Below are 26,080 nucleotides of genomic sequence, written 5' to 3'. Positions count from 1 at the left end.
TTTGCGTTTAGTAGTTAGTGACTAGTGCTCGCGGCATGGGCGACCTAGAACTCGGATCACAATCTGTGTTCACGGCCACCCTTGATAGCGCAGGACAAGCTGAAGATTATCAGCATCGCCGAAAAGGGGGGGGGACAAAGCCAATTGGCTGAAGATACAATGTGGACAAGTTGTGCGTATGTGAATGACGACTGTTTTTGCAAAGATGTGAGCATTGTTGTACGCAGTCATTGTCGCGCATCGTGTGCATGTTTTTTCTTTTTTTCTTTTTATGGGACTGTGTAAGTGGGGGGGGGGGCGTGGGTTATAAGCAGAAAAACACGGGAATATTAAATAGACAAATCGGAAACCATTAATTGAATGTAACGTAGTTGGGCAACCATTCTCTCAACATCACAGCTACCATTCGTAATGGAGATCGATGACAGCACTGTGTTAATTTGCTACCTAGCGCATTGCCACTGTTTAAATGCATGCTATGTCTGGGACATCCAACGCAATGTGCCATTGTTGTGCTCGTGTAAACGCAGCTACTAAAAAATGCAAAAAGCTTTTGCTCGCTCAATGCCAGCAGCACTGAAATATTATTATTTTATGTATGCCGGCTTTCGCTTGAATGTTAAGAGAAAATGAGGTGTATACTATATTCACATCGCAATACTAAAGAAATTCTTGATAAATGTTGACCAATTACGCGCAATAGTTGGCTAAGCCACCTATTGTAAGCTAAGCCTATAACCAACCAGGGTTATAGGCTTAGCTTACACTTGACCATAAGTCAGATGCTGGGCATCTTAAGGTCGAGAGCCAACTGTGCTTAAACTATGCACTGCAGCTTGTGAACAGTTTGACAATGTTACAACTGCCATAATAGATTAGCCTGTACCAAAACAGTGTGTAACATGTCAGTCTTGCTGTATTTATATTAAACAAGAGGTTGTTATTACAACATGAGCACTTGATCTAGGAAGCACAATTATTAAATCAAATGTGAACTTTGTCTCCAATGTGATAATAAATTTGACAGAGACAAAAACTTTGGCACATACAACTGTGCCCCGGTCTGAATTGCATCTATTTCTTTGCTAACTTCGTACATTATGTGTAAGTTAAAGAACCTAATTCTCGCAGTTATGAACACTTTTTAGGTCAATCCTCATACAAAGTAAAAAGTGAACCTTTCATATGCAGGCATAGCTGTGAAGTCACACGAAGGCACTTAAGAAATTCTGATAGACAGAGTCAACTTCCCTCTAAGTAATCTTACAAGAAATTGTTAAGGTTGAGGGAACCAAATAACTCTCAATGCAGTTTTGGAATCACCTACACCCATAAAAAAATTGACCAATTGGTTAATCTACCAACAAAAGCTACAAGCCCCAGACCTTTAGTGTTTCTTCCCTGCATGAGAGGACATGTGGTTGGTGAGGTAGCTTTGGTGTGAAAAGGATGCACTGCAGTACACACAGGAAAAGGGACGATCTCCTGTATGGCAGAGCATATGCCGTGTCAGGTTGAAATTGCGAGTGAAAGTTTCTGGGCAAAGGTGGCACCTAAAGCGGCGGTCGCCTGCGTGACTGCGCACATGCCGCTTGAGGTTGGAATTGAGAGTGAATGCCTCCGGGCAGAGGTGGCACTTGAAGGGGCGCTCGCCTGTGTGTCTGCGCAGGTGATTCTTCATGGTGGACTTGGAGTCGGTCTTATAAGTGCACAGCCGGCAGCAATGCAGCCTGCCATGCACTGACACGAGCGATTGGTACTGCTCCAGGGACCCTGATGGCAAGGGACCTGCGATGTCACAATGAGCACAGCAAAGCAATGCGAACAATGTGTCATATATTTGACAGAACTAAACCTGGCAATCAAGGAGAATCACCCCACTTATAAGCAAAAAGCATGATAACCTTGGACTAGCCAACCTACATATTACTGCCGTGGGACCAGTGCACTGACGCAGTACATGTCCACACAAGTTCCTATCTCTCAATATGTATATTATTATCCTGAATACGAACTAACTTCTGCTGGCAATACATAGAGATCGGATTAGGCATGCAATTTTGATATTATTGCGATAGCAATTATGTGAACACTCTAGGCGCATTTCTGCCACCGCCTACGTCGTTGTGGTCGTCGCCATGAGGTTCCGTATAAAGTCCACGGGCGATAAAATTGTCAATGTGCACCGCACGCTGTATGTGCGAGTAAAAGCATGCAGCGGTGAGCCAGCAATCACGGCTTGCGCACGCGAGGGCTGGAAGCGGGACGGAACCACGCAGTCTTCCAGCTGCAGACAACGATTTGAACAGAGAGTAGGCAGGTGGAGGGGCAGCGCTTTCCTGCGGTCGCGTGCTCCCGCTGGACCAGAAGGCTACAGGGGGGGGGGGGGGCTGTATTTTGAAAGCCATCTGCGGCGGGGGCAGAGTCCGCTCCGCCCTCCCAGTGCGTTGACGGCTACGATTGTGTTGATGCGAGCGCCAGCACTAAGCTCATCTCGCGCTGACTCGCTCCAGTGTTTGGACAGCTGGTTTCGCGGTCATCTCGTGAGATGCGATCATGTTTGCGTGTGCGTACGTGACAAAATGCTTGTTAATTTAGTTAGTGTGCGTGTGTTTACAAGCGTACATGGCCTATAAAGCTACTATCCTTACTTTGTGTAGCTGTCAATTAATTTGCTATCACAATCGATGCTTCGCCATTCAGGTGAAACTGCCACTTCTTTTATGCATAAATAGTCGAATTGCTTTGTATATGTAACCATGCATTACGGGTGCCCTTTGACCTTCCCTGGCCCTTGCGCAAAAAACACCATTAATCAACACTACATTATGCACTCACCTATTAAACTAAGTATTACACATTCTTTTAGCATATAGTAATATATACAGTGTAACACAACAAAAAGCATCAACTGATATTTGAACACTTGAAGCACATGAAAAGAAAGATGAATATGAATGAAGGAAACTATCATAAAAGAAAGAAAATCATGCGAGATTAAAAAAAAAAGAATGAACAAAGCATTTATATAGGCTTATTAGCACCACATTAGCATGCTGAGGAGAACACAGTCACATTTCTATGCATTAAAGAAAGGATTCTTTCCTTATATTAGTGCATTGTAAGCATTTTCCATGATCCGTTTTCATGATCCTTTTCCATTTATCGGCAAAAGCAAAATGAACCAAGATCCTCAAGGTAACTTATCCACCATTTAGTGCTTCTGTGACTGACAAAACCACACCCCCAATAACTATTGAACAGATCTCTGAAAACAGGCACAATTCCACACTATACATATAATACGTTCTCAGCTAGTACATTTGCAGTCTCTTTTTCTTTACCCTGATAATTTACTTATCAGTCGGTGAAACAAGACGTCTTTGTTCTTTACGATTTCAGTAGCATGATGGGTTAGCAAACGAACTGGCCATTACTCTTGGCGCAGACAAGTGAAAAGCATTGGTGGCAATAGGGAAGCATTCATATCTATGTCACAATAAAATCACTGCTATGTCAAGTAAATGAAAAAACAAATGAATGCTTTCGGAGAAGACATGCTGGTGAGCTTCTTTCCTGGCATGGACACATCTGTAACAGCAAAAAGGTAACTTTTAAACCCAGCACAAACACGAGCAACACAAACTATTTCCCATTGTACCGACAAACGTATTTTGGCTGGGGGCACGGTGCTACGCTATAAATGTGGTACAGTATAAATACACGATAAATGGACCTTCCAGAAACCAGAGAATTATGTTCTGATGAACAAGAGTATTGTTTACTGAGAAAGCTGTGCAGAGGAGGTGCCACATTACATGCCATAGGCCGCCCTGGTAATCTAGTTAGATATGTTAAGCATAAATATGTGAACATCTCGGCAAGTTAATCCCATGGCTTGGACGGGGTCGACAGCTACTGCAGTGTCAAGGCTATGCTAGTTTCCGTTTTGAGGAGACATCAGTGACGTATCAGAAGATAGCTCTTACTGCTCCAGCCAGTCACCGAATACCATGCAGTCGTACAGTTGAAGTTGATAGTATCGAATGGCACACTGTTGGTCCCGAAATTTAGGTTGCCCTCATTTTGGCCATCTGTGGGTAAGTGGCCGTACCTCGATACTGTCCAGCGAGATCTGCACATGCAGTGAGTTAAAAAATCTATCAAAATTTACCAACTTGAGCCTTTGACACCAGTTTTTAGGGATGGCTTTCTGGATAAAAAAAACAGGTGTTTCAAAAATGTATTTGAGATCCTGCCCTATTATGCAAAAATTTTCTAGACCTTGCTTCTGTGGTTCTGTTTACAGAGAGTTACGAAAATGTTCATCTCGATTAGCAAAATTTTTTTACAGTGAAGCTGTATACCTCTTCCCCCAATGCATTTGTTGTGTCCGTTGGCAGAAATGTGGGCCGATCCCAGAGCTAGTGCAATAGCAGGCCGACCCAAGGACGGAGGTGAAGCAAGCTTCATGACCTCCAGCCTTAATAAAATTAATAATAAGAATAATATTACATGAATGAAACAAATAAATCAAGATTTCCATCCCCAAATTTCAAGGTGACCCACCCCCAGATTTCAGTTGGCCCACGCCTACTATAAGCTTCTCCATAAATTTTCTATGGAGCCTTATCTAAGGGTATTTTCTGTGATCAATTTATTTTGTTTAAATTGTTCCTTATCGCTTATAAAGCTACCAATCACCTACATTCATGCTATTATAACAATTAGACATCCTTGTAAATGATGCATTTTTTTGCGCTATTTTTAAAGAAGCTGCGCCAGATACAGTTTTACATTTGTCTGATAAACTAAAAACATTGAGTTATCGTGCCTCTGCCCGTCTTTAGCAGTTCTGGCTACTTTTTTTCTGAAGTGACTGTCTGAAGCACAATGCCACAGTGCTTGGTGAAAGGTAAAAACTTCTTTTCCCATGCGTTTATATTATAATCAAAAAGTTGTCTAAGAAAGAGATCTAAAACTTAATGCACTCAAAGATGGTATTTCATGTGTTTCTAAACTTAAATGGAGGGTGCAGCATTAAAAGATTTTTTTTCATACAATAAAACAATATACAGAAATTATGCAGTTGATAAAGGGGCTCAAACAAATGTCAAATGAATTTCTTGAAGATGACCACATATTATTATGCAGTGTCATATCACGACTTTTATTCTAAACAGACAGGTGCTTGTCATCGTTTGGAAACCTACAAGTGGATCCCCATATCTCCCACCTAGGTCCTGCATCGGCTGCTACCTCGACGGTACGTCCAGTAAGCGGCACCATTAGTGTGCATGGATGGTTGTAGTTTCACTGCCAGTACACAGCCACTCATAACTCACAGCTACAAACTCACTAAAATGCACTAAAAGAGAGTACAGTCATCGTATGGTATAAAACAACTAGAATAGCCTATTTCTTGTGGCACTTCAATGTAGCACAATAGAGGCTGCAATGAAGTACATGATGTTTGCTAGAAACACTGCACAAGAACCATATATTCATGCCACATTAACACAAGAAAAGTACATGAAACATGTCTACAAAACTAACATAAACATTACTGACTTCCGAAACATTAAAAAAAAATTAGAATTGGGAGTGATACTACATACATTGTTCAGTACCACAGTAACACCAATTAATGAATATCACTAATGTGCAAAATGAAAACAAATGCAGTTCAAGAAGCCAAGTTAGCAATTGGGACATATTATACAATGCAAGAAAGTATTATACCTGAAGCCAGATAACACAGTCTGTCTTTTCATGGATCCAGAAACATCCAATCTTTATGCAGCAACTGCGACCCTTCCTCTTAATGCCATAAAATTCAAGATAACAATTGCAAAACCATGCACTGCTAACCTGCCAGCACAATAATGTAACGATAAATGTAATGTTAAAAGGCACTCGAGAGAATCATTATTTTTAACCATATCTACCATGATAGATCACCCTGACTTCTTCTTCATCATATCCATTATAATGAACCACTATTTCAAGTAATGCAATGTAAGCTAATTAAAGAAGGAAACACACTTCATGCTATAACCAACTGTAACACTATGTAGGACACTGCAAATGCGTTATGCGTGACTGCATGAGAACTGAAGGCACTGTGGCATAGAGGGTACAACTTGAGTCTATGTTCATACTGCAAGCATAGGTTCACTCATTTCACACTGACAAAGCATACAAGGTACATATACCGCAGGCCATAGCCGAATAAGGCCACAGAATGACAAAGCATATCTACGAGGTCTCTTAGGAGAAACACTTCGATAATATAAACCCTATATATGTACCTTCAACAATCATCCAACTCAATAGAAAATGGATTTCACAAGACACTTTAGGCAGACACCCAATGAAAAGGATAGGTCTTCAAGGCTTGATTACAAACTTAGGCAGCGAGCACATGCACCGATATCACATATCACTCCTGTTTGGCAGGCTGCAGCAAGAATGCTTGCGGCAGCAAGTTTTTTAAGCAGGTCGTGCACTGGCAGCTATTGCAACTCGAGCTGTGCTTTCCAGCTGTAGTCTTGCTTGTCACCTTTACCAAAGCTGTGTATGTGGTTTGGTGGGCATGCACTTGGACTCGTTGAAGTAGCGAGATTGCTCGGACAGGGTTCGGAAGCTGCAAAGGCACTGTCTATAGCTGCGTGAGAAGTCCAGTTGGCAGCGTTTCACACATGCCAAAACCTTAACACCAAGAGAAACTTTAAATGCTAAACAAAGCACAGACTTTTTCCCACAGCTGATGTGAGCTTTTTCCCTGTCTTTTGTGAAAACTTAAGATAGGTGTCATTACAACACACTTTTAACAAAACACTTGCGGGGCGAGTTGGTGATACATTATTTTCCTTTCTTAAGATAGTAATCCAGCGCTACTTTTTTAAGGCAACGATACAGAAAGACATGACAGGACGGGTGCTGTGCCACAACAACATACAACATACTTGCTTCTGAAGAACACACCCACACATTCCTCATGAATATGCACTTGTAAGGTAATCAATACTGACATAACAATCAATGTATGCTACCTGGATATTCGCTCTTATTCTTAAAACTTCTCGCAAGTGCTATCTGTGAGTGCAATGCAAAGGGTGGTTTAAAATTAACAATCATTCTCGTGATTAGCAAGCACCCAAACATCAGTAAATGAATGAATGCTCCAAGCAAGAAGTTTTGTGGACACAGTTCTTGATCTTCTATAACATTTTTCATCACATAAACAACTTCTGAGTGATGCAGTTATACAAGCAGAACAGACTTAAGAAACTTTCCTGCAGTTTCAGGAGCAGCAAGAAGTACGCTGGTGATCTCGAAGTAAAAAAAAAAAAAAAAAAGAATTACCTTTCCACAACCATGTAAATTATTCTTAGTGAGAGGCAAGCGATAAAGTAAGACGCGCTTCCAAATATTGTCTATACTTTCCCTGCGTACACGTTATACTGTAAACAAATGTTGCATTTCACAGCCTTCCAACGATTAATGCAAGCTGTCTGATTACATCTGCAAGATAATACAAACCACATTCATGTTATCCGAGGTCATTAAATACAAACTTGGTACAAATCATGAGAAGCAAATGCAAGCACCTGGCACAGCAAACAACAGGTTTAACTTAGCTTTAACGTACATCACGATTGCCCCCCAATAGCTCCTAAAACCAAAACGTACTAAGCATACTACAGCTGAATAAGTCTTTTCATATCGTTTCACTTGCTGCTGCTGTTATTACTTGAGTGATTACTTGCGGTTACTACGTATGTTTATTGTAGTGTTTTACATATACAATATCTAAAGTTCTGTACAAATAAAAACTTGGGGTGCAACACAATTTAGGCTTAAGGTCTCGCACTTTAGGCTTGTGTTTCCTGAAAGCAAATGAAAAAATATGGGATGTGACAGTCATGGGCTCATTGTACAGTGTGTCATCCTCTCTTCTGCAGTGTTTGCTGTGTTCCTTCAATGCAAGTGTGAAGCTAGATTTTTAAAAAGTAACAGTGTAACATTTTGCATGGGCACAAAGTTTTATGTATATAACAGACACACACCTGGAAACTTTAAAATTCCTAAGAATGCCGAAGAACATGCACCCCATGTACAATGTCGAGAGAAGAAAATGCCTCACGAAAACGATCCTCAAAAACCACGGCTGTTACGTGCTGTTACATACGTAACATGCTGTTACGTATGCCACTGCATCATCAATATTGAGTGTACAGATATTATCTCTAGTCGATTCCAGATATTTCGAACTCAATAAATTTAAAATTTTGTTTATTAATACTGTCAGCCCCATTATTGACGGTATTACAGAAGTGGAACGTGAAAAAAAGGGAAGGAAAAAAAGAAAAGTGTACATAGATTGCACAAATGAACACCCTGTCGCATGCAGACAAAAAACGAAGAAAAGATACAAAGGCGCAGATACACGGATTAACAGCTTGGCAATCATGATATATGCAAGTCAGCGCACATACTAGTGGCCACAGTGATTGTTCTGTCCCTGTCTGAGATCTTAGAAATCCCAATGAGATCCCGATAATTCGAAATTTTCTCATTCGAATTGACAGATAATTAAAGCTCCTCTGTTGGTGCCAGCACAGTACTATGTACTTGAATAGAGAAAAACTCTCCCGAATTCGAACTCCAAAAATCTCTCCCACCCATGCACCACTTTTCGAACAAACCTGAGCCATGAGCGAAGGTTCGATGCATCACTAGCTACTGTAATGTTGCATGACACGAGAAAAGAGGCGTGGGAAGCCGAGAGCAAACGGGGCAAGCATAGCAGCGCACACCCCCTTTTTCCATCCAGCTTTAAAGGGGGTAGGAAGGATCACGCAGCGCACGCTTGATCACATTACGGCACGCTTACCTGCCTCTCTGCCCCTCCCCAACCTCCCTCTTGCTTGATCACATTACCAACAGCACCTGCACCCGTCTCCTAGCGCATGCTCGATCACTTTATCTTCAACATGGTTCACGCATGAGTACAGTGTGCATGTCAAGCCACCATTCCTCTAGGCTCACCCTTGCCCGTTTCTGCTCGCAACCACAGCAAACGACGTGGAAGGCGCGATACTATCGCACTTGGACTTCATACGAAATGTAAGCTTCTTCCAACACATGTTGCACGCTGATGGAGGAAAGATAAGACTTTTTCAATGCGAGCCCACTGACAGTATTGGTTTTGCGTGCTACACTGCTCAAGCGATCAGGTGCTATACTTAGAAGGGGCTCTCCTTAGTTCGAACTTTGTTCTATTTGAATAAATTTCCAGTCTCCTCTGTAGTTCGAATTAATGACATTCTACTGTATTTAACTCAAAATTAACAATTATGTATTAGTCAGAATGCTCTCGAGATCACGAATAAATGTTATTTCTCTCTCTCTCCAGATCATGAAATCAGCCAATAGCATTAGAGGGTGCAGCTGATTGCAATAATGCTGCATCACGACATTGCAGAAGCGAGAGCAAGTGATTTTTCAATGTTTTTCACCTGACATTGAAAATTCTCTGCTGCATGCAGTGCAGTAACATATGGCTCATATGTTCACAGCAGCCTCTACGACAGATCGGCAACATTTTCCTATTAGGCTCAAAAAGTGTTTTAGGGCTTCTTTAATTTGATATACAGGAGCAAATGAAAAAAGTGAATACATTCAGACTGAATAATATGGCTTTGAGTGGACAGAGTGGAGCACACATTTTCTGGGTAATTGAAATCACCATCTAAGAAGAAAAAAGCGAATTTGCAAATTTCTTCATGACTTGCTTGATGGCGTTGCCAAGAAGATTTGTTCTGTCTTTGTGTAACCATCGTGATCTATTCAATGGTTCATGTCAACAACTACTTTTACTATCTATTTGTCTTTCATATACTCGATTTGACTTCATTCACAGATTCAGTGACACTATAGAAGTTGTCTTTGAACTTAAGACACACTGTGTAAGCTTTTTCTTTTCTTTTTTTTTTCAACGGCAGCAACCTGCATCTTCAAAGTACTGACTCACATGCTGTTTATTATCATTCAACCTTATTGTTTTGCAGTGGCATTCTTCTATCAGTGCAAGCATTTTCTTAATCCTAAAGCCGAGGCTCGCTTCCACGTCCCCCACACAGGGCAAAGGCAAGGCAAGGCACGTAGATACCAGAAAAAGAAACGCCTAGGACAAAGGGCTTTGACGGTCTAAAGGTCTAGTGAATGGAGCATCGAGCTGCTGAGCAGAGAAAACAGCGTTTGAAACCAACTGTCAGCCAAATTTGGCCACTGGGTGACACTGCATATGTGCCACTCTTCAATGACGCTCTTTCAGCCCAACTTGGGTCACTGTGTACGTGCCGCTGAGTGTGCGCCCACTCTTCAATGGCAAAAAAACGTCCTCTTAAAATTTCTCTGGTGTTGGGTGCAATCGAACCCTGCCATTGTTCAAAAGGACAAAACATAGGAAAGAAGAGAAAGAAGACACGAGAAGAAATAAAGTGGAAAACAAAAGGAAATAGAAAAAGAAAAGAAGACCAAGAATGCATGAGCGGTTCAGAGGAAGAAATATAGAAGAGAACGATGCGAGAAAATAATGAAGCGGCAAAACAAAGAGAAAAGAACTGAAACAAAGGAAGAAAATGAGACAAAAATGCAGCAGGAGCTTCATAGCCAACAGGACTAAAGGTGAAAACAACAAAAACAACAAGGACACATAGCAAAAGGAAGGAGCCGAACTATGTGTTGGGATGGCAGCGAGAAGAATGGGCTAGAAGCCGGAAGAGATGGACGGTTCGTGGAAATAGCAGCAGTTCGGTGGTGGCAGTGCTTCAGCTACTGCATGTCGCAATATCTTGGCACCTGATACCGGCCAGAGGCAACACACACAGCTCCATTTCAATCCCGCATACCAACACTACTTAGTATCCACATGCAACATCACGTGACATCACCGGTGCATTCTTAAGACTTCCAGTGCCCGTTTTCTCATGTCGTTGTCCTAGTGCACAAATGCACTTTTACACCGGACATTATAAGCTTGAAAATGAACTGTGCTCAAGCTATGCATTGAAGCTTTGAGAACATTTTTTGAGAACATTACAGCTGCTACAGTGGTTTAGCTTACACTAGAACACAGTGTAACATGGTATTCTAGCTGTACTAATAAACAAGAGGTTGTTATTAAAACATACAACTTGAAATAGGTAGCACGAACAATACTAAATCTGAAATGTACCACCGGTTGTTAAATTCGAGTTGATAATTTCGCCAGACAGGAAATTTGGCTCCTACTACTATGTTATGGTTTCAATTTGTTTTTTTTTTTTTTTTTTGCAAACTCCTTATATATTGTGCTGACGTCAAGAAACTATTTCCACAGTCATGAATATATTTCAGGCCAATCAATACTCAAGATAAAGCAAAACTTTGATATACTGGCATGGTAGTGAAGTACAAGGAAAAACTTGTAAAGAAGTTTTCATAGAGGATGGAGTCAAGTTCTCTCTAGGTTTACTACAAGAATCTATGGCTGAGGGAGACAGAAACCCCTCTATCACCCGTCATAGCAAAACTGATCAATCTGCTAACAGAAAAAATGATCAATCGGTTAACTGCAGTCGACTGACCTTTCTTTAGGGCTTCGATGCGTGGCTGGACATGTGGCTCAAGAGGGCCTCTTTCCGTGGAAAGGATGCACCGCAGAGCACACAGGGTAAGGGATCCTCTCTTGGGTGGTTGTCCATATGCCGCTTCAGGTTGGATCTCTTGGTGAATGCGTCCAGGCACAGCGGGCACTGGTAGGGGCGCTCACCCGTGTGTGTGAGCACATGCTGTTTCAGGTGGTGATGACGAGTGAATGTGCTCGAGCAGAGGTGGCACTTAAAAGGGCGCTCACCCGTGTGTGTGTGCAGGTGTGTCTTCATGTTCTGCAGTCTGCCACACACGGACACGAGCGACTGGTACTGCTCCTGCGACCCCAATTCCAAGGAACCTGCCAAGACACAGCCAGCAGAGGACGGTGAATTAAACAATGTGTCACACACGTGATGAAACTGCAGTACTACACCTGGCAACCAAGGAGGCCTGGCACACTTGTATGCAAACTTCGTGATAACTTTAGACTACCCTAACCGCTAAGCTTGTGCGACTATTCAATATTTTTGAGTATTTATTTGAATACTATACTGTTCTACATTTGCTTTGACTCAAATTTCAGTATTCAAAGTTTTCAAAGTACTCGAAACGAACGAATATACATATTTTTAAGGCTTATGAACTTATAAAAGAAATCTGAGTGATAACCAGCAGATATCAACCGCAGATAACACCCAAGTTATTGTAAATATAGCCTCCATTCACTGGATGCACGAGTCATTCGTGTTGTATCTTCAGCCAGCTGCTTTGTTCCCCACCTCTTTGGTAACACTGATTGTTAAGAACTTTGCCCCAAAGGTTCCCTAAAGGTAAAGATGGCCTATCTTTTACCATGAGCTTCCAACTGATAATGAGTAGGAGTATTTAGATTTAAACATCTGGTTTTTAAAGAACATGTCTGCTGACGCTATTCACCGTGAGCGAGGAAAACAACTGTTGGCCTATGACCCTGCCCGATAAAAAACTGTTAAGAGGTATCGCAACGCACTGGCTAGGGTCCGCACTTAGAAGGTCGTGTGTCCTCGAGCTCGAGTCTAGTTTTGAACATCAGGTCCAGCGGCTTTTAAATGCCGGATTCCCTCGTTCGGTTATTACCTTGGTGGCAGAAACCTTGCTGCAGAAGCTCAAACCAAGCAATAATCCTAAGGTGAGCGAGGGAGATGAACAGGATTCCTAAAGACAGGCACAGGTGGCACCTTATTTCCACAAGGTGAAGCACAACCTCAAGAAGGTGGCGGACAGGTATGGGGTACCTGTTGTGCTTTCAGTCTCGAACAAACTGACTTGCCTATGCCCCCGAACCACAAGATGTGCTGTGAAAACATGCAGACAAGCACGCAAAACGCTATGCGCAGTGTTAAACTGGAGTGGTCTACTAGGTACCGCTAAGTTACGGAAAGACCTACGTCGGGCAGGCCGGCCATTGTGTGAACAACCGAATGAAGTAACATGCCAACAATTTAAAACAGGGTATGAGCACGCATCTTTTTGCACGTTGCAGATCGTGCTGCTGTGAGCCACATCTTTCTGAGGTGATGATCCTGGGAAAGAGTAGAGATAAAACAGCGTGGGAACTGCTAGAGGTATATCATGTTCATATCAGCGGTCAAGCTTGTGTTAGTCAAACATCTATTTCGTTATATGATGTGGAAATGAAATTGCTAGGTTTGTCACGTACAAGACGACTTGTCGTTTGCTCTTTGCCGTCCCCTAGTGTCGAGAGTGTGTGCGTGATATATATGTAGCAAGCTTTGTGCTTAATAAACCATTGTGAGAGTAGCACCAGCTTTTTTTTCTACTGTCTGTCGGTATTAATCTTTTCTTTCTGTATTTTTGCGCTACAAAATCATGTCATTCACCAAACACCGACTCGCCCAAGAAAATGTCACTGTGCAGTATATATATATATATATATACACACATATATACATACTGTCGTAGCAAAAGTGCACTGATGCAGTATGTGTCTCCCACAAGCTTCTGTGTCACTATGCACAAATACCTATTCTGAATACATACAAAACCCTCTACTGGCAATAAGGAGGTCGAAATTGGCATACAATTTTGATATTATGCGTAAATAGTCAAATTACTATGTATATGTAAACACTACATTATACAATCACCTATTAAGCTGAGCATTGTATTTTTTTTAATTTTTTTTCACATCACAATGTGGCCGAACAAAGGTGACAACGGATATTTGAAGGATGTGAAATGAAATATGAATATGAATGAAAGAAATTAGTATGAAAAAAACGAAAACATATGAACCCAAAACAGAAAGAATAAACACAAGATTTCCGTGCATTCAACAAAGGATTTTTTATCTCTATTAGTGCACTGTAAACATTTTCCTCTCATTTTTCAAATTGCTTCAGCAAAAGCAAAATAAAACAAAATAGTGAAAGTAACTTAACCATCAATTATTGCTTGTCACCGACACACACACACAAACAAACAAACGACTCAACAGATCTCTGCAGAAAGGCACAATCCTACCTTATACATTACCTTGGCATTGCACTTTTACTGCAATTATTATCGCTTACTTATTTTACTGGAATTATTATTATCTATCACTGCAATTATTATTATTTTTTTTGCAATTTCAGTAAGATCACAGGCCAGCAAGCAAATTTGCCATTACACTTCATCCATACTATAGTAAAGCACGGATGCCATCTGGTAAGCAGTCTTATCAATGCCACAATAGCAAATCGATCATACATCAAACTGCTGTGCCATGTAACAGAGCAAACAACAGGATGCTTTCTGTGAAGAATCTACGAAGGTTTTATAGCAAAGCTGGAAGCACACAACTTGTTCGACGTCTTGTAGGGGGCATGGACACCTCTGCAACAAAAGAGAGGTCACTGACAAAGCCAGCACTAACAGCAACAACACACTCTCACAAACGTTTCCTGCTTTGTATCGACACACACAGTCAAGTCGAGAGCAGGGTGCTACACTTGACGATATATTAGAATCTTATATATCTATTATGAACAATTATTTTGTGACTCATGCCAAAACAACTTTGTATGTTTATCTAAGAAAGCAGCATTGTTCTGAGCACAATAACTATTCTAAGTCTTGATCACATTGGCTCCCTTTTCAAACAACAACAAATGCTCCTGCCAGCACTCACTCAGTGCATTAAAAGTGTGATTGACGAGTACTGGTGAAGGCACTTTTACTGGACTAGATTTGGGCTCTTTTCTCACTATTTCCACCAATCTTAACCCTCCTTGTAAAAGTGTATGAAAGTAGGTGTACAATCTACAAATATAGTGCAGTCAAACCTCAATATAACGAAGTTGTACTTGCATGTACAATGTAAAATAATGCAAATGCAATAATGGAAAGAATGCTAGCCTCTCAAACATAACAAAATTAAAGTGATTCTAGGTGTACCATGCAGCACTGCAGTAAAGACAATCAATGAATACCACTTATGTGTAAATTCAAAAAATTGCAGCAGAACCCATCTCACAAAGACTGTTGGCGGTACTGCATTAGGATTTAATAAATATACAGCAACACAAGGTATTGCCACCTCCAAAACGAGTTACGTACGAGGCCTGTATTGTAGCGGGGCTCCTCTTTTGCGCATTCACATAGCGCTATCTTGTGCCAGCGCCGCAAAGCATGCGTGTGACCTCCAAAATGCATGGCACGCCAGTGCATGCGAACGCCGAGAAACGCGTCATGTAACAACTGGGCTCCTCTCTCGCATGATGATGATGATGATTTATTGACATCCCCTTTGAAACGGGGTGGTGACAAATAATCACCCAGCCTGCTTGAGTCAATCAGGTACGCTATACATGCTTTACATTCTAACATTTTCCTCTACATCTCTTTATTCTTTTTTCACTACCTCAAAAGTTCTCTATATACCTTGTACGCTACCTATGCCTGTAACGGATCCGGTCGTATCAATCTCTTCCCTCCTTTTCTTCCACCGATACTCTAAATGTCTCTTGCTTATCTCGACTACTGACCAGTTGATGCTTCCGTCTACTGTAAATCCAAGCGCTTCTGGATGGTGTACATTAATTACGGGTCTCACTGGGTAAATCCCTTGGCATTCCATTAGGATGTGCTCGGGCCGTATTCTGAAACGTTCCACTTCGGCAAAATTTCTTTTTTAGCTTTCAGGTGCGCGCTGATTGGCTGGTTGAGCAAAATTGAATGACGTCGGGCTTAACCATCCAATCAGCTCATCCAATTTTGCTAAAACAGCCAATCATCGCGCGCCTGAAAGCGAAAAAGAAATTTTGCCGAAGTGGAACATTTCAGAATACAGACCCCGAGTGGTCTTTGCATTTTGGCTGCAGCATACACATGCCCCATCTTGTCGTATCTGCTCCGGTATGTTTTTGTCCTTAGGCCAGCAGCTGAAGCCTCCAATCGTACCGATTTTCTAGAGCGGTGGCACAGACCTAGTTACCCAAGTTGGCGTCAAATATGTCCACTGAAGAGCGGCACACACCTACTGGCACATAACCAGTGTACCCAGTGCTGGCATCAAAGAGGTTCACTGAAGACCAGCACGGACCGAGTGGCACGTACCCAGTGCTCTAAGTCCACGCCAAATTTCTTTGAATAGCGGTGCCTACCCATTCCTGCATCTGCAGCGATCAAATGTTGGAGTGAAAGAGGTTCGTTGAAGAGCAGCACGTACGTACACATTGGCACGTGTCCCAAGTTGGCCCGATAGTTGATTTCGAACCCTGTTACCTTTAAGGCACAACGGCCCAATGCACTAACAATACCCAGTGACCCCGGTGGGTGGTAAAATGGTTAGATACGAACAAACAAACAAACAAACAAACAAACAAACATAGAGCCCCCGGAAAGTGCGTGATGTACCAGAAGTATGCTAATACAATAAAAACAAATACTTGATTCTATTTAACGAAAATTCTATTGATACAAAAGTATTTTCCAGACCTTCGTATACTGGAAGTGAGCTGTGATGAGTGCTGGCATACTAATTTGGTGCTCTTTTTAATAAGAGTAGAAAGGAAAACATATCTTGCTTGGGTCCAATGTTTCACTTATACAAGATGTGGGATTAGTGTTGTTGGATAGGAAACCATCTAAAGTGATGGAGGAGACCACGGCACCTCATGCTTGAGATGAGATGGATGGACACAGCAAACCAAGTTTAGACACTTTAATGGCTGCTGCAACAAAATAATGTGGTTCTTTGAAGTACTGGATCAAATGAGCATTCACACTAGGCAAGATGTCAAGGCAGTTTACTACACGGACAATCTGGTGAAGTTTGAAAATAACCGTGGATATAGTGTATTTCAAAGGGCAAGTTTATGAGTGGACTACATCTCATGTGCACCTGTCTAGATCTACTTGTACATAACTTGGCCCTCTACTTCTACAGCGATAACAATAACAAGATTTCTTTCTCTATAGAGATGAAATCCACAGGTGTAGCTCATACCCTAAATAAGCAGAAGGCCAGGCCAAGAAATTCAACCAGAACCCAACTACGAGAATTCTCTATGTTATGCGAAAGCATTCGCAAAGCACACATAACTGTCAACTGACTGTCAACTGACCATTACAGTCAACTGACTGGAGCATGACAGTGTGACCATTTGGCTTTCATTGCTTTTGTAGCCAAACACACTAAGCTTCTCTCGAGAGCACAACCCTCCAAGCACAAGCCATACATGCCATTACAGCCAATTCAGCGGTGCGTGATGATGAATTCCATTTGGCGTCATTGCTTTTAGGAGCCAAATGCATGGCGCATCTCTGAAGACTTTCTAACTCTCCAAGCACGAGATCTGCATGTCATTACAGCCAAATGACCGGAGTGGGTTGGTCTGTCAATTTGGCTTCGCTTATTTTGCAGCCAAACGCACTGCACATCTCTGACGACCTTCTATCTCTTCATGCACGAGCTGTGCATTACAGCTAACTGACCAAAGCATAACGATGCGTCCATCTGGCTTCGTTGCTTTTGCAGCCAAACATACTGCCCTTCTCTGCAGACCTTCTAACCCACCAAACACAAGTCGCACATGCCATTACAGCCAATTCAGCAAGGCGTGATGGTGTGCCCAGTCAGCTTCATTGCTTTTGCAGCCAAAAGCACTGTGCATCTCTGAAGACCTCCTGACACTCCACGAAAATATTAGAGAATTTGCAAACCAAATTTTATGACTGCCAAGCAGTTCACATGACCTATGGACACCAGTCATATGATAATGACTTATGTTTACAGAGGCAATGCTCAATAATGGTCTTCAATGGGCAGAGTGCACAGGACTGATGCATTCTTTTTATAATGAGGTAAGATATAACGAAATAATGAATATACAAAGTAAGTGCATATACCTTGAAAACCCCATGCAGATCCATGATCTTAAAACCTCGTTTTAACAACATAACGTTGTTCTGCCAATGGATATAACCAACTAGATTAGTCCCCGACACCAAAAATCCCGACCATTGTGCAGCGAGTATATCACATTCCACCGAGTTCCGCACTCGTTCGGCACGACAGTTCAAAATTCCCGCTTCGAATATGCCGTTCAGCAACAATGGTCTTTCTCACCACCATTCTGTACTACACAGGTAGCTACGCACAAGCAGCACTTCTTTCTTATTATTGCACCTACATCTCGCTGCGACATGTAGCTGACGAAGCTATGCCGCACCATACGAGATCCCAATTCTCGGAGGCCACGCCTAGCTGTGCCCAGGCTACGTATCAATGATGACGCTTGCGTGTGGCGCGCTAAAGACCACTTCTCTCTCTCACTACAGCATGCCACGCTGTGCAAGTGCAGCTAAGCGTGACCTCCAAGATGTGCCAGTGCCCACTTGATTATGCTGTTGCCATGGTGTGTAAATGCCAAGCAGTGTTATTAGTATAGGCGTTGCTTATGCTTAACCCAAAGTCTGATACTGGACTTGTTATACATAAGAACAAGCTCTGCTTAAGCTATGCATTTCAGCTTGTGAAGAGCTTGAGAACATTTCAGTAGCCGCAATGGTTTAGTATGTACTAAAACAGGCTGCAACATGTGACGTCAGTCAAGTTGTCTTCACAAACAAGAGGTTATTAAAACATAAGCACCTGATTTAGGAAGCATAAATAATTATATCGAACATGAACTCTACCTCCGATGTAATGATAAATTTGTAACAAAGGCACAAAATTTGGCACATACTACTGAACCCCCTGGTCTGAATTGTATCTTTTTCTTTGCTAACTTCTCATATTATGTGTAACTTATAGAAACTTATTTTCACAGTTATAGCACATTTGAGGCCAATCCCCATTCAAGGCAAAAAGAAAACCACTGATATGCTGGCATAGCTGTGAAGTTACACAACACTTTTTAAGAAAATTCTCATCGACAGTAAGGTGAACTTCCCTCTAGGTAATCTTTAAATCTATTGTAAGGCTGAGGAACCTACTGTCACAAAAAATTTGGTCGATTGATTGATCTACAAAAGAACAGCACGTCCCTAACAGCACGTCCCCGACCTTCAGGGCTTCTTCGCTGTGTGACGGGACATGTGGCACAAAAATATGTCCTTCTGCGAAAAAGTTGCATTGCAGTGGACACAGAAAAACGGACAGTCTCCCATATGACTTTGCACATGTCGTGTCAGGCTGTAATTGCGAGTGAAAGTTTGTGCGCAGATGTAGCACTTGAAGGGGCGGTCGCCTGTGTGACTGCGCACATGGCGCTTGAAGGTGGTACGGTCAGCGAATGCACGCGGGCATAGATGGCACTTGAAGGGGCGCTCGCCTGTGTGTGTGCGCAGGTGTTTCTTCATGTTGGACTTGCGGCTGTAGTCGGTCTTGTAGGTGCACAGCCGGCAGCAACGCAGCCTGCCATCCACTGACACGAGCGATGGGTACTGCCCGAGGGACCCTTGTGGCAAGGGACCTGCAATGTCAAAGTGAGCAGTGGAAAGCAATGCGAACAATGTGTGAAATATTTGATGGAACTAATGTGCTAAAACCTGGCAATAAAAAAGAATTGGCACATTCGTATGCAAAATATGTGATAACCTAGGTCTAGCCAACCCACATATTACTGTCATGGCACCAGTGCATTGGCAATGTACATCTCGCAGTGCAGTTCCTATCTCTCTATACATAAATAAACAATACTGAATACATACAAACTCCGGCTTGCAAATACACACAGGTAAAATTTGGTATGCAATTTTGATATTATGCACAAATAGTCAAATTACTTTGTATATTTAACACTGAATTATGCACTCACCTATTAAACTAAGCATAAAATTCTTTTTTTACATGGAAGTGCAGCCCAACGAAAGCATGATATTTGAACACATTAATGATACAAACAAAATACGAATAAAACTACACATAACAAATAAAATGAAGAACACAAGAACATAACTCTGCATTCATAAAGGTTACACTGACAACACCTTTGCAGGTGGAGGAGAATACTGCCGCATTCCTGTGCATTAAACAAATTACTGTCTCAGCTTTAGTGTACTTCCAGTAATCCAAAGTGAAAACAAGATGCAACTACAAAGTGCTGAAGGTAACTTGTCCACCAATTAGTGTTTCAGTCACCGACACTACCACACACACACACACACACACACTAGAATACATAGCCCACGTACATCACTATACATAACTCGCTATCCTGAATGCATTGAAAGGCTATACATACAGCCCAGATTTGGCAAGTCATCGTGATTAAGCCAAATGATGAAAATACTTTGTATATTTATTTCAACATACTGCAGCCATGAAAGGGCTATTGCAGGAGTGGGTACAAGTCTAAAGTACAGTGCAAACAAGTTTGTAACAAGGAGGAGGAGGAGGAATAAACATTTATTGCGGAACCAGCACTTTAAGATAGCCGGGCCTAAGCCTCCCATGAGGGGACGTCGAGGACTTGTCACGGGCGTGCTGGGTCGCCCAGGTTTGGTCGTCGAGGGCGGAGCTCCGCAGATCGTCACGCAACCTCGACGAGAGGGTCGTGGTGTTAATGTGTGTGTACTGTGCTGGGTACTCCCACAGCATATGCGGAAGCGTAGCCGGGTGAGTGCCACAGCACCGGCAGTTGTAACAAGAAATTAGAAATTATAGTGGGTACAAGTCTAAAGTACAGCGCAAACAAGTTTGTAACAGGAAATTAGAAATTATAAAGAAACTTTGAGAATATGGTACTACGCTGTGTTTTCACGATTGCGGGGACAAATTGGTTCGATGGGAGCGAACGCATATTGCCAGGTAAAGAATTCCATAGTTTAATCATACGTGGAAGAAAACTGTGTTTAAACGTGTTGGTGCAAGCAAAAAGTGGTTTCCAGGTTAAGTTCATGAAAACTGCGATTTGAAGACTTCAGCAACGGACAAGTATTCACAATTTAATAGTCGACAATAGTTAATGATATTGTACATTAATTTCAGTGAATCGATTTCACGGCAAACAGAGAGGGGAGCTAAATTCAATGAACGAAGGGCTCAGGACGGGGAGAGGCATCTGTCGAATCTGCACTATATAAAGAGCACAGCCCTTTGTTTGTATCGCCTCAATTTCTTTTATTTAAGAGAGATGGTTCAGGCACCAGACAACTGAAGTGTATTCAAGTATGAGCAAGATTAGAATTTGCTATAATAGAAGAATACTCTCTTCTGCGGCAGATGAAATTGTACATTTCACAAATCCTAGTTTTTTAAGTGCTTTGTTAGCTACCGTTTGAACACAGCGAGACCATGATAGAGTACTTGTGAAGATGACATCTAGATATTTAGAGTTGGATGCCCTGTTTAAAGGTGCGTTATTCTGTGAATAATAAAAAGATGAAGGTGTAGTCCTGTTTGTAAATGACATAACAATGGTTTCTGAAAAGTTAACATTCATTCACCATGTCTCACACCAGGCGCAAAACAGGGCGAATTGTTAAGGCGTATGTGGCCCTCGGAGGGGGGTTACAATTACATCGTAAAGAACACAGTTGTTGGCGTATAGGTGTATTTTAGAGGACAAGTATTTTAGTAGGTCATCTTTATAAATGAGAAATAACAGAGTACCTAAAACTGAACTCTGAGGGACACCGGATGAAACTCACATTTTTGCAGATTCTGCGGAATTAAAACTGACAAACTGTGAGCTGTTAGAAAGAAAGCTGGCTATCCAGTCAATTATTTTTTGTTGTTTAGAATAGTCCTTAGAAAGAACAAAAGTTTAGAATGAAGCACTGTGTCAAATGCCTCAAAAAATTATATTGAGTCGATCTGTTTGCCTAAATATAGTTCAAAGGAAATGTCATGTGAGAATTCTGTCAGTTGAGTTACGCTGCTGAATCCATGCCGGAAACCATGTTGAACACTATTTAGAAGGTTGCGAATTCCTATGAATTGAATGATGTGCTTGTGGACAATGTGTTCCAGCATTTTACAAGAGTGGGACATTAGCGAAATTGGTCTGTGGTTGCTGAGTATGTGCTTGACACCAGATTCATAGAGAGGCAGAACGTTTGCTATCTTCCACGAAGAGGGTACAACACCACCAGATAATGATTTTTCAAAAATGATTGGCAGGTATTAAGCAGTTCATCTAGAACATCGCAATAAGAAGGAGTTGGGAATGTTATCGGGGCCAGGAGATTTCTTGGTGTCTAATTCAAGGATAAAGTTCAGTACACCTTCTGCCAAGATTGTGAGAGATCAGAAATAGAGCAAGAAAAGGAAGCGTCCAACAAAGGATATCATTGCGTTTTCAGTAATGAATACGGAATGGAAGTATGCAATAAAGGCATTAGAAATTTGCACTGGGTCATTAACAGCTTCATTATCTAAAAGAAGATTAGAAGTACATGGCAGGTGAGAGAGACCCAAAATTTATGAGTTTTTTTTTTTTTAGCAAGCTTGAAAGTTGCACGTCAAAGTAAAAATCTTTGGCTGCATCTGAACACTGCACAATGCACACACCTATTTAGCTGAGTACTACACACTCTTTCGGTGTCACAGTAATTATACCACACGGCTGAACAAATGCACCAACTGCTACATAAACATATGAAAGAACACGAAAGACACAGGAAGAACAAACATTTGTAAAGGTGAGAATGACACCTCGTTCAATGGTGCAGGTGAATAAAGCTACATTTCTGAGCATTAAGGAAATGATTGTTTTTGTGATTGTGGCATTGTGATTGTGGCATTGCAAACAGATTAATAAATGAAGCTAGCTGTCAGTGTTAGTTTTGAGAATGCATCGACTTGAATGCTCAACACAGACAGACAGACAAGTTTACAGGACAAAGCACATAATAAAGTAACACACCTACACTAGTGCAGCATTGTCAAGAGACTATAAGCCCAATGTATACGGAATTAATGACAGCAGAGTAATAAATAAGGCTTTGTCTATGTATGTCAGTCTCTGTTATTTGTAAACACTGTAAACTTTTCCATTCGTGCTCATTTTTTTCCTTATAGTGACGAAACTTAAGCACCACTGCAGAGTACTGAGGTAACCTGTCTACAATTAGGCATCTCTCAGTGGCACTTCCATGCACATCTGCCCTCCGTCAAACAGGCCCAATTCTGCCCCATCAGTTACGTTGATGAAACTACATTCTTTAACATTGCATTACCTTTTTTTTTTCTTTTTCCTTTACAACTTAGACAATGCAATAAAACCTGATCTTTTCTTTCGCTATTCCTAGACTAACAGGGTAGCAAGCAGATTTGCAATTTTGCTAGCTGGAAAGTAACCAAGCAGAGGTGGCAGCCGGTAAACACATTCACATCACCATCACAACATTAAATCTATAAGAATCACACTGGTATGTCATGTAACAGGATCAACAAGCAGATGCTTTCTAAGAATAAGCTGGTCAGGTGGATTTCTGTCAAAATCTGAAGCACACATCATCTTGGGCACTCTGTAGGAGGGATGGAAGCATCTGTAACAGCAAAGATCACTGTCAGACCCAGCGCAAACAACAAGAGTACATTCACACAAACATTTTTTTTTGATAAACAAACATATTCTGGCTAGGGACGCTGTGCTACACTTGCCAATACATTATTATGATATATATCTATTACTACAAACAATTATTATTTCATGTGAAACTTGCTTCATAAGACTGGAATACCTTTATTTTCCGAACACAAATTTCAATCCACCCTGTCTTCATCACAATGACCCCTCTTCTATGCACTAGGTCTCAACCACGGAGTAAGATAAGACAGGAGCGCCGACTCTGCTCGTCTGGAAGGGACACATTCTGAAATGAAGGCTCCTGCTTCACGGCGTGTTCGCTAGACGGCGCTACGAATGAAGAAAAACTCTGCAGCGGAGAGGAGCAAAGGTGCGGGGACTCTCTCGCGGCGCCTGCTTGCCTATCCGTTTTGTCGTCTGCTTCGCGCCCTGACGCCTGTAGCGCACATAGCTCTTGCGGTTCACAGAGTGACATTAGCAGGAGAAACAAGTCATGTATCATTTTATTTAACTTATTTTAAACCGGCCAAATGCAGGGCATTTGTCAGGTGGCCTACATGAAGCTTTACAAGGCACAGGAACAGAAAATAAACAAATTACGAAAACTAAGACGGAAAGAAAAGCTATAGCAAATGGTAAGGCGATTAACGGCAGTTCAGGTGGTCTCAAGCAATGACAGATGACAACGAAAAGAAGTTTTTATGGAAAAGCTGACGTTTATCACTCTTTTTATTGAGCACGCATCAAGTGCTAAGATGCTTCGCTTGCTTCTTTGTTTCTCTCGGTGCTTTTCGCGTCACCCGGTTCTCTTACGAGCAGAATCGCCACATTCTCATTAAACATAATAATTGGGAATTCCTGCCAGTGTTTCCTGCTTATTATTTCACAAGAGAAGCTCTGATTATGCGTCTGCATAACTGGGGGAATCATCTCGAAGGCAAGGCTGAGAATTTACAGGGTAGCCAGCCGGTATTTACACGGGCTAACCTCCTTGTCTTTCTTTCCCTTTCTCTCTACATTACGGCATGTCTCTGGACAAGAAAAGGCACCTGCATTGTGTGTAGTTGTACAGAAATTTAAATTGAGCTCCTCCCGTCCTTCCGCATTGGTGTCTTCTGGTTCAACCTGGCATTCAGCATCATTGAGCTACGCCAGGCTTCCCTAAACAAATTGAAGGAACTGCTCCGCTTCGAAGTCGAGGCACTTTCTTTACATCTAGTAGGACATCGCCTTTGTCTTTGCTGAAGTAACTATAAAAAATAGGCTGCTTCTCGAAAGTGTCGCGCACATATTTTGTCCATTGCTGTAAGCACTCGCTTACTTTCAGAAATGTTTTGACGCCACTGGGGCAGTAGTTGAAGATCAGATGGCGAAGCGAAGAGCGAAAACTTCTCGCGTCCTTTGCCATAACCAGATTTACAGCCGGGAACAAAACACTGTCCGGTTGCTCAGTCTCTTCACGCACAAGTATCAAGATACCTTGTTCCGTCAGGCATGAATAAACATACTGCAGACATGGTAAACAAAGCGAGGAAGACGAAAATTTCACACCTGCGCTTCCGCGCAGACGTAGAGGAGTGAAAAACAAGTACTTCTGTTGTGTCTTTTTGTACAGCATCACTTATCGTCTGTTTCCTCTAAAGACATCTAAAAATGTTTCGTATGCGTGCATAAAAGTGCTACCGCGTGTTTATTTGCGCTTTTATTATTTGTGCACATATATTTTTTGTGTTTGATTGCTGTCAAACTGAGACGGCCGAGGGTCCACGTTTGTAGCAGACGACGCGCTCTGCGGGTGCCGCACTGCCCGTTCTGCGCCGCCGCCGCCGCCGGTCTCCGCCGCTCACCGGATGCGCACGTGGAAGCAAGCTGTTGAGTGTTTTTCACGCACCTCGACAGATGGCTCTACGCGATGTATAATTTGCGTTGCACGGTTTGTCCCGAGCGAATGCGTTGCGCGGCAGCAGAGTCGGCGCTCCTGTTTATCTTACTCCGTGGTCTCAACATACTCCTGCCAGTACTCATTCAGTGGATTAAAAGTGTGATTAGTGAGGACTGTTGCAGGTTTTTTAAATTAAGGGAAAGTGACATTTAATAGACACTTTGCTCAACACTAAAAAAAAAGGGTCATCAAAGAAGAATAAACTGCTGCCGCTGACCTTGCAGTCTGAACAAATGTACTCATCAAGGTTACTGTTGTCAAAATTTATTTCAATTACAACTTCCCTGGCTTCATCATTTGTTAGAAACTGCAGAACAAAGTGAACTTGGAATGTTGTAATGCGGGAGACTACTACACCAGAAGCCTATTGGATGGCTTCAAAGTTACTTTCGTGGCTTGCGTCGTGCCACTGTGGTTGTCCACTGTCACTAAAAAGTGACAATACATCAACACAATGCAAGCAGAAAGATTC

At 41.9% G+C, this 26,080-nt stretch overlaps 1 pseudogene; it reads right to left on the bottom strand.

Annotated features, from left to right (window-relative positions):
* Positions 1-4,402: 4,402 nt before the first annotated feature.
* Positions 4,403-4,542, bottom strand: LOC119432103 (U2 spliceosomal RNA; annotated as a pseudogene).
* Between the last annotated feature and the right edge of the window lie 21,538 nt (positions 4,543-26,080).

The sequence above is a fragment of the Dermacentor silvarum genome, chromosome 10, assembly GCF_013339745.2.
Source record: "Dermacentor silvarum isolate Dsil-2018 chromosome 10, BIME_Dsil_1.4, whole genome shotgun sequence".
NCBI lineage: Eukaryota > Metazoa > Arthropoda > Arachnida > Ixodida > Ixodidae > Dermacentor > Dermacentor silvarum.
Note: the sequence above shows the minus strand (reverse complement) of the source record. Positions and strands in the feature narration are given on the sequence as shown.